The sequence below is a fragment of the Myotis daubentonii genome, chromosome 2 (assembly GCF_963259705.1).
Source record: "Myotis daubentonii chromosome 2, mMyoDau2.1, whole genome shotgun sequence".
Classification (NCBI taxonomy): Eukaryota; Metazoa; Chordata; class Mammalia; order Chiroptera; family Vespertilionidae; genus Myotis; species Myotis daubentonii.
In genome coordinates, this window is record NC_081841.1 from 148,148,762 (window position 1) to 148,158,827 (window position 10,066).

General features: G+C 36.3%; 1 pseudogene; it reads right to left on the reverse strand.

Annotated features, from left to right (window-relative positions):
- Positions 1-3,675: 3,675 nt before the first annotated feature.
- On the reverse strand, positions 3,676-3,860 carry LOC132228960 (small nucleolar RNA SNORA73 family; annotated as a pseudogene).
- Positions 3,861-10,066: the final 6,206 nt, after the last annotated feature.

Genomic DNA, 10,066 nt, shown 5'->3' on the forward strand with positions numbered 1-10,066 from the left:
AACTATTTTTATGATGTTGTCTATCTCACGTTCAGACAATTGAGACAGTCCACTGAGGCCTTAATTTTGCATTTATTAGGCTAAAGTAAATGCTCTGGGGCCAGTTAGGAAAAAAATAATCTAATAACTTTTAGACATGATAGCGTAACACTATTTGAAGGCATCTACAATATTTGCAGATTTTCTCCTTCATTTAATCTTTGTACAACATGGCTTTGATTCTCTTCATCTTTTTGGTGACTTTCCTTTGGATGTACTTCAGCTTCTTTTCTTGAAGTGTGTGGCTTAGATGTGGTTTGATATAGAGATGTAATAGAATGGAATTATTATTTCCCTTTATCTGGACAGAATATTCCATTAAAGCAGCCAAGAATTGCATTAGCTATTTGGCACTCATTACTCAGTGTTGATTTATATCAAGCTCCTGTCAATCAATTCTACTGGTACTTTTTTACATATACATTTGCTAAGCTATGCCTTTTATATCCGTATTAGTTTAGTTGCTGTTTGAAATAAAAAAAAAGATTTTATATATATTTTTTAATTAAAATTTATTTTGTATGTCCATGTTCCACCTTTTGGGATCTTTTGGGATCCTTATTCTATCATCCTTCAGGAATTAGGCTGGGGAGAGGTTAACCAAATAACTTCTATGAATAGCAGCATAACCCATGGACACAGACAATAGTGTGGTGAGGGTCTTGAGGGGGCAGGTATGGGATGGAGGGAGTCAATGGGGAAAAAAGGGGACATATGTAATATTTTCAACAATAAAGATAAATTTAAAAAAGACTAATGGTGCCATTTGACCCAGTGATCCCACTTCTAGGAACATATCCTAAGAAACCAGAGATACCAATAAGAAAGAATGTATGCACCCCTATGTTCGTAGCCGTGCTATTTACAATAGCTAAGATCTGGAAACAACCCAAGTGTCCATCAGTAGGTGAATGGTTTAAAAAACTGTGGCATAGCCCTAGCCGGCTTGGCTCAGTGGATAGAGTGTCGACCTGAGGACTGAAGGGTCGCAGGTTTGATTCCGGTCAAGGGGATATGCCTAGGTTGTGGGCTCAATCCCCAGTAGGGATCATACAGAAGGCAGCCGATCCATGATGCTCCCTCATCATTGATGTTTCTATCTCTCTCTCCCTCTCCCTTCCTCTCTGAAATCAATAAAAATATATTAAAAAAATAAAAAATAAAAAAACTGTGGTACATTTACACCATGGAATACTATGCAGCTGTAAAAAAAGGATCTCTTACCCATTGAGACAACATGGATTGACCTAGAGATTATCCTCAGTGAAATAAGCCAGTCAGAAAAAGACAAATGTCACATGATCTCACTCATATGTTGAATGTAATGATCAAAATAACTGATGAACAAAAAGATCCAGAGACATTGAGACATGCAACAGACTGATGTATTTCAGAGGGTAGGGGTTGGGGAGAGATTAACCAATGAACTTATATGCATATATGCATAGCCTATGGACAAACAATAGTGTGGGTAAGGCTTGGGGAGGGGATGGGAGCAGGGTGGAGGGAGTCAATGGGGGGGGGGGAAGGGACATCTGTAATACTTTAATAATAAAGATAACTTTTTTTAAAAAAAGCAAAAAGCACACACATACACAAAAGAGTCACTTACGTATCAAGGAACTCTTAGAGTTCATCATACAGGTTAAAAGAATAGATCTGGGTACACCCAGATTTCAAGCCTAGCTCTGCCACTTTTCTTGCTGAATTTTTTCACTTAGCTAACAGTTTGAATTATGTGACACAGCATCCTAGGCACTTGGGGAACATCGGTAAATGAAACAGCAGAAATATTTGCTCTTCAGGAGCTATAGTTTAGCTAGAGAAGAAGGTTTGGAAAGTAATATATGCTCTCAAAACCTATGTTTTCTCAGCTGAAAAATGGAAAGAAATGCACTATTTCATAAAATGATGTAGAACCAATAGCTATTTATACTCTTTAGAGGTCTCTCTCTCTCTCTCTCTCTCTCTGTCTCTCTCTCTCTCAAACACACACACACACACACTATTTATTATAAAGGAATTGTTATGTGATTATGGAGGCTGACAGTTCCCAGGATCTACAGTTAGCAAGCTGGAGGACAGAGAGAGCTGATAGTGTGGTTTCAGGCCAAAGGCTGACATACTCAAAACACAGGAAAAAACGGATGTTTCAATTCAAGTCCAAAATCAAGAAGAAGTTAATGTCCCAATTTGAAGGCAGTCAAGCAGGAGGAATTGTTTCTCACTTGGGGAAGAGTCATTTTTTTGTCCCATTTAGACCTTCAGCTGATTGGATGGGGCCCTCCCACATTAGGGAGGCAATCTGCTTTACTCAGTCTACCAAGTTAAATGTGAATATCACCCAAACACATCTTCACAGAAACATCTAGAATAAATATCTGAGCACACTGTGATCCAGTCAAGTTGATATATAAAATTAATCATCACAAATGGTGATGAGACTTTAAGCATATTGTACATAAAGGGCTTAACATAGTGAATTCTCAAGAAATTATTTAGTTGGTCTTGGGAAGAAATCAAGTTCACATAGTATATGGTTGGCTACTAGTTATTTCTCTGCTAGTGCCTCTTTGAAGGCTCTCTGAAAACGTGCTCTCTGCTTCACATGTGTGAGGTAAGGGCGTCAACTGCAGACACCTTGCCACCTGCTCAAGCCTACAGTGGTGAAATAGTTATAAAGGTGTCTGGTTCTTTCAATATTTTTGGACAGCATTTCCTTTTTAAAGAAAACATTATAAGATTTGGAAAGATTTTAAAAAGGGTGAAAGGTAAGGTTTTTTTTTAAAAAAATATTTCCTTTGAACTCACTGCAAGAGTAGCTCACTTATAGCTAATGCAATAATTAACTGTCATTTCAGGGTAAGACTGACTCATAATACTGCCAAATAATTCATACATGTAAAAATGGCAGTTGTCTCATTTACTTGTTATGCCAACACTTGTCAACCACACTAACAGCTTTCAGCTCTGTTAAATGTTCTTTAAATGAGAGGGCTCTAAAATGAAATTGAAGCACCCTGCATTTGATAATAAATCACATATGAATTTAATACTTTACTCAAAGTCAGCATGGTTAATAAGGCTTGAAAGTAAAAATGACAGATTTTATGCTTTCACTGCAGTGAGAGTTTGATTTGGCTTATAATGATCTTTTAAAGGTTGGGATCTGATGATTTTTGAGAATTACATCTGATAAAAATATTTTGAAGTAAATTATTTTGCCGTAGTAAATAATGGAAGTATTTCAAAGGAAAATTATTTTTAGAGGGAAAGCACATAATATCAAATCATAAACTTTGTTTTTTTACTCTTTATTATGAGAAATTCAACTACAATAAGGATAGAAAGAATATATAACCCATATTTTCATCACCTATATTAAATTGTATTAATATTTTGCAATATTAACCTCATCTACTTTCTTGAACTTCAATTGTAAACTTATCTGTATTTAAGGTATAATTTAATTATACATAAATCTTACCTTTCTCAAGAGTATTGCTATAGGTATTTAACATTTAAAGGCAGAAAATATTTTACTTTTTTTTTCTAGAGAGAAATCAAAGTTTATCAAAGTTAAGCATTATATGGGATTTGGTAGACTTTAATATCATTTTTTTTTTTTAGTGTACTAGTTGTTTACTGCATGGTTTATCTCCCCAGTCATTGTCCACAGGACTCTGAGAAGTTGTAGAACATACAGGCGCAGAGTCAAGGCCCGGCTTTCTCTCCAATGTTGTGGAAAGGGACTGTACATCATGGGGCAGAGCCCTATGCTCCCCTATGCTACCTGGACAGAGCCCGGGGAACATCATTTTTTAATGTTTAGTGAGGAAGTAGACTGCTTCTATAGTTTTCTCTGCATGTTTTCATTAATCACCTACACATAAACATACATTTTTCCCAAATAGGTGAATGTGATAAGAATTTCAATAAGCAAAACCAAGGTATACTGCTGCTATTCTAGGAAAGAATTTGGCAAAGGAACTCCAAGACAACCTCGTGTACAAAAGGGAAGCGAGGGCTCTATGACTGTGAAGTCTGGTGGATTTATGGCCTCTAATAGAGGGCAATGTGGTGGAGTTAGGGTATGAGATATGAATCCTGGGTCTGATTCTAGTAGTCATGTCGCTAAGCCTCGGGTGTCTCCACGTCTGTAATATAAATGTAATAATGTCTATTTCACAGAATTATCATGAGAATTAGTTGCATAGGTCAAAATATGTTATAAGAACTTAGTAATGGCAGCTAGTTGATGTTGTGTTTTGAAACAGTATATTCATGAGGTTTGATGACATAGGGAGGTGAAGTAAAATTCCTTCAGCCCATTTACTCACTGTGTGGCCTTGGGCAAGTCCCTCCGTCTCACAGAAGTCTCAGTGTTGTTGGCTGGAAATGGGTCTACTAGTATTTACTCCCACAGTTTGTTTGAGATACTTTTAGAGTACCAAAACTCTAAATTTAGCTGATAGTAATGTTGTTGGCATAGAGTAAACTCCCAATAAATTATTACTAAAAATTTGTTTCTAGGAGTGTGGTGTAATTGACCAGTGTCAGTTCTCAAGGTTCATTTGCAGTTTAATGATATGGGGTTTAGACATCTTGATATTTTTGTCAGTATTGATAATGATATAGTATTTCATAAAGATATAGAATTTGAAAATATTTAAACTAGGAGTTCTCAGTAGGCTTGAACTATAGTTCAAAAACAACAAAAAAATTATAAAGGGAAAACTGATCAACAGAGTAATTTTAGCTAACTCTAATTTTCTTATGGGCTAACTTTGTGACTGGCTATTAAAATAATAATTTACTCTATTATAAGCTAATTAATTCAGGTAAGAAGCATGAACTAAGAAATATAAAGGTTGTTCTGTATTCAGATTGGTCAGACCCCTCCTTAAATTTCCTTTTTCCCAGAATTCTACATGTTATGAAGGACATTAAAAAAACAAGGTGTGGTTTTTCAACTTGAGTACTATCGGCCTTTAAATCAGATAATTGTTGCTGCCCTGTGCATTGTGGATGTTTAATAGCATCCCTTGCCTCTGCCCACTAGATGCCAAGCGTCTCAACTACCCTGAACTCAGCATAACAACAAAAAATATCCACAGGCATTGCCAAATGTCCTCTGGGTGGCAAAATTGAAAACCACAGTGTTAGAGAATATTGAATGAAAGTCCTAAGGAAGGAAACTGTAAAGTTGAGAAAATATAATCACGAGGAACAATAAGGCCAGGTGCCCTAATTTCTAGGACTGTACCAATTCCATGATTTTATTTTAATATATATTTATCTTTTAAAATCAGTCTTTCTATTACATTGATCTTTTGGCAGTCAGGGATTGTGTTTCATTCTTTTGTGTATTTAGCATGCAGACTAGCTCCTGGTACATTGCAGATTCTCAGTGTTTTATAAACTAAAGGTAACTACACTGGAGAAGAAATGACTTGATGTAGATAGTTACTAAAGAGACTGTTTTAGGTACTTGAAGAGTTGCCAGAAGGAAGATCATATTAGATTATTTTATGGAAAAAGGATGCTTCTTCAGAGGGCAAAACTAATAGCAATGGATAAAAGTTATGGAGGCATAGATTTCAGTTCATGTTAAGGTCAAACTTTTAAACAATATCACATTTATTTAGCACCAAATATTTTTGAAATGATCTTGATTGTTAACATTAAAATGAGAGTGTTGTGTAAGAGAAATGTAGCTATAATACTTGGGATTCTGCAATTTGTTACATACATTTGTTAAGATAGCAAAATATTGATCAAATATAAAATTTCTGGTTTTCTCTACTTAAAATTATCTAAATTCATACTAGCAGCTGTTAAATACTTGAAAATAAAGCATGCAGATAGAGGCATAAGCAAGAAATGAAACTAAGAGAAAAGAATATCTTTTTATATTTGGTAACTTTCGATTTTAAATTGAAAATAATCATGATAGGAAACATTTACTGAGTACTTACTTTGAGTACTTACTGTATTTCAGTCATTATGTTATACTTTACACATTCTCATTTAATCCCTACAATATCTCAACAAAATAGGTACTTTTATTTTTCCATTTTACATATGAAGGAAAATCATTTGTGATTGTAAAAGATAAGCCTTTAAAAATCTAGTAGAATTTAAAATAAACAGTGTATTGCTTTCAAATTTGTCAGTGTTGGAAGTAGGTAATGGTTTTTTATTTATTTCGGTAATATTGTCAGTTCTGTTAATAATTTCAGAGTTCTCCTTTGTTGTTATTTTTTCAGTTAAATGTTCACACTCTATATATCAGAATATATATCCAACCAAATTATTAGGCATGTGACTCATCCATGAAGAATTATTTCTTAAGTTACTGTACAGTTTATAAAACCCCTCTTTCTGCCCCATTTATCTGACAGGGATTTTCATTTCCTGGTCAGTACAAAACAAATTCAAAATGCACTTTCACAGTTTCAAAACATCTCCCAAAATAACACAGAAACTAAGAATTACGGGTTTATTCTCAAATTATACTTGATATTCACTGTAGGTCTTCCTTGACATCTTACCTGCAGTTAGACTTCAAAACACAGTATGCAGAGAAGGGGTTTGTATGTGGAGTAGAGTTAGCTCTATCAATGTGTTGGGAGACATTTTCTGGAACAAACACTGAAGGAATAGAGATTATTTTACTCGGAGAAAAATAGTATGAGGAGAAGGACTTAATAGTGTTCAAGTCTAGAAGGCCGTATGTTAGTGAGTAATTAATTCCCTTTCAATTAAGGGAAGGATAAGAAGGGTAAACCCACGGAGGAGACTATGGGTAACAAATTATGAAGGGCATCTTGATTGCAAAACCCATGAAAAGGTAGGGTACATTACTGAGGTAATTTGAGTGTGACAAAATTACATTTCTTCAGTGTGATAATCGGTTGGCATTTATTTCAAATCGTCATAGTCTCTGCTACTAAAATTATCTTTGAATGAGAAACATCTGTTCATGCCATGTCCCTTACATACAGAATTTTAAAAAAATGAAAGGATTAAATTGAAATCCATACTGTTTAACAAGGGATGAATGAAAACTCAATTTTAAAGTATTTATTAATAGGAGGATCATGGCATTAGTTATCTAGGGAAATTTTATAAGGAGATCCATGTGGATATTTATGGATTTATTTTGGGGACTTTACTCTCCATCTTTTAAACAGAGTTGCCCACTTCAGTAAATAAAAGTATAGGATGTACAGTTAAATTGACTTCATATAAACAAAGAATAATTTTTATTATAAATGTACATAAGTGTATAATAATAAAATTATTTATCTAAAATTTAAATTTGAATGGGCATTTTATATTTTATCTGGTAATCCTACTTATAAAGGGAACACAGGTGGATTAATCCTGAAGTTAATGTAGCTTAAGTTTTCAGGGTTTCTCACTTGCAGGATAGTTTATCTATTGTTGTATTTGCAAGAGCCTTCTTCCCAGTTGTATAAACCTTAGACTCCACAAGACCTGGATCTGCCCTTGTAGGGTAGTAATATGAGAACTCAGAGTAGACAAGGTGAAGGAAGTACATTTAGCAGGTTCAAAAGGATTGTTGATGCCCTTGTCACATTCAGAAATTATTTTCAAGGAGGTAATTAAATAATCACTGTGCCTCTTTGTATTTGAAACTGCACTGCCATTTTGTAGGCAAGAGAGGAATAAGTTCTATAGTGTGTTGATATAGCCTCAAAGTGAGTAAATGCTCTGAGAAATTTCGTGAAACTTGTTTTTCCATGGATACAGTCAGAAAATGAAGAATCAAGTTTCTTTTCCACTCACCAAACTAATTCAGCTCTTCAGATATGGTAGGCTTTTAAAAAATATTTTTATTGATTTCAGAGAGAGGGAGAGGGATAGAAACATCAATGATGAGAGAGAATCATTGATTGGCTGCCTCCTGCATGCCCCCCTAATGGATCAAGCCTGTAATCTGGGCATGTGCTCTGACCAGAATTCATGGGTGGACACTCAACCACTGAGCCACACCACCTGGGAAGCTATTGTAGACTTCAATGCCCAAAGGAAGTTTTATTTTTATTTTTATTTTTTTTACATATTTTAATGATTTTTTACAGAGAGGAAGGGAGAGAGATAGAGAGTTAGAAACATCGATGAGAGAGAAACATCTATCAGCTGCCTCCTGCACATCTCCTACTGGGGATATGCCCGCAACCGAGGTACATGCCCTTGACCGGAATCGAACCTGGGACCTTTCAGTCCGCAGGCCGATGCTCTATCCACTGAGCCAAACCGGCTTCGGCCCAAAGGAAGTTTTAAAATAAAAATTAGAAAGCAAAAGAGAATGGCCCCTAGAGAAACATATCTGGCTTGGTGCACAGGTCCATTCACAGGAAAGGCAAAGGCTACATTTTTGTCTTTTTTCTTTTTGTAATGCACCGCATTTTGTAATAAACCACAGAAGAAATGACTAAATTCTAGTGCATTTCATAGAGACTATGACTGTACTGAGCCTCTTTTTTTAATCACTGCAGACACTACCTGTTTCTCAGAGCCCACAGTTTGGGGACATTGAAGTTTTATGGACATGGTTTTCAGGTCAGAAGATTTGTGACTTCAGGATGGACACACACTGTGGAGAGCAGTCCCCACTCAGTGTCTAACATGCATTAAGGGATCATATCAGAAAGTTCTGAATTTTTCTTCACTGAAGAAATTAATTCAGTAAATATTGGTTATGTGTCTCCTGTATGCCAGACACTGTGCTAGAAATGAGATTGCTTTGAGTTTCCAGTATTCAGCTGTGGATTGATTGAGTATACATGTACTTTTAAAGCACTTACTTAGGCTTTGAGACTACATATGTAAACAACACATATTTGATAAAATAGAGATCACTTTATACTGTGCATAATATGGTAATGGATAATTATTCCAAATTTCACTTCTTTGCATTGTGCCTTGTCATGCCTCCCACTAGTATGTGTGGAATATACACCACTCCTCCATTGACTAGGCTTGACCTTGTGACCTACTTCGGCCACTGGAATGCTAGTGGGCATAATGCAGCAAAGGCTTCAACTGTGTTTGTATGGTTTGGTTTGCCTTCTTGTACTTCCGTGACCCACCATGAGGAGAACATGCACCCGATAGCCCTGGTCACAGCAGAATAAAAACACACAAAGGAAAAAGTCAGTGGTAGTGGTTGTGGTTGTAAGGCACTGAGATTTGGGATTGCTTCTTAATGCACAATTATGATGGCAATAGCTGGACAGTAAGACAAATACACAAATAAATATAATACTAGAGGCCCAGTGCATGAAATTTGTACATGGGTAGGGTCCCTAGGCCTGGCCGGCGATCAGGGCCAATTGGGGCCTTCTAGCTGCCAGCTGGGGCCTTCCTTCATTCCACGCCATCCCCTGGTGGTCAGTGCACGTCATAGCGAGTGATCGTACTCCTGGTCTCCCAAACTCCTGAGGGGACACTTTGCATATTAGCATTTTGTATATATAGATAAGGTAGATTGAAATGTATTTATAAAGAGATACAGAATGCACCAGAGGTGGGAAAGCATAGCTTTGACTGTGGTATCAGCAAATGTTGGGGAGAGGCAGTGTTTGGGCTATGCCTTGAATAATTTCAACTGGCAAAAAAATGTAAAGGGGATTGATGAATAGTCCAGGTATTCAGAATCTTTGTAGGTGTTGCAGTTTGGGCTCATGTATCACAGATCTTACTGTCCTGAGAAACTGAATATGGTGTTGACTTTCTAGGCAAGCTGTAAAGTCTACCTGAGTGTCTTATGAGTAAGCATCCTACTTAACTCAAGTCTCTGAGGCTATCCCAGAGTCTCTCCCAAATCTATCTTTTGTATATGGCTGAGGACAGGCAGGAGACACCGAACAGCCCAAGATTGTTTGCTCATATGCTCCAGCATTCTCCAGCCAGCAAACAGGACAGCCAGAGGCTTCTGGGGCCCATTCCACTCCATCTGGAGGACTATAAAATCTCCTTTAGATCTAACAATCAC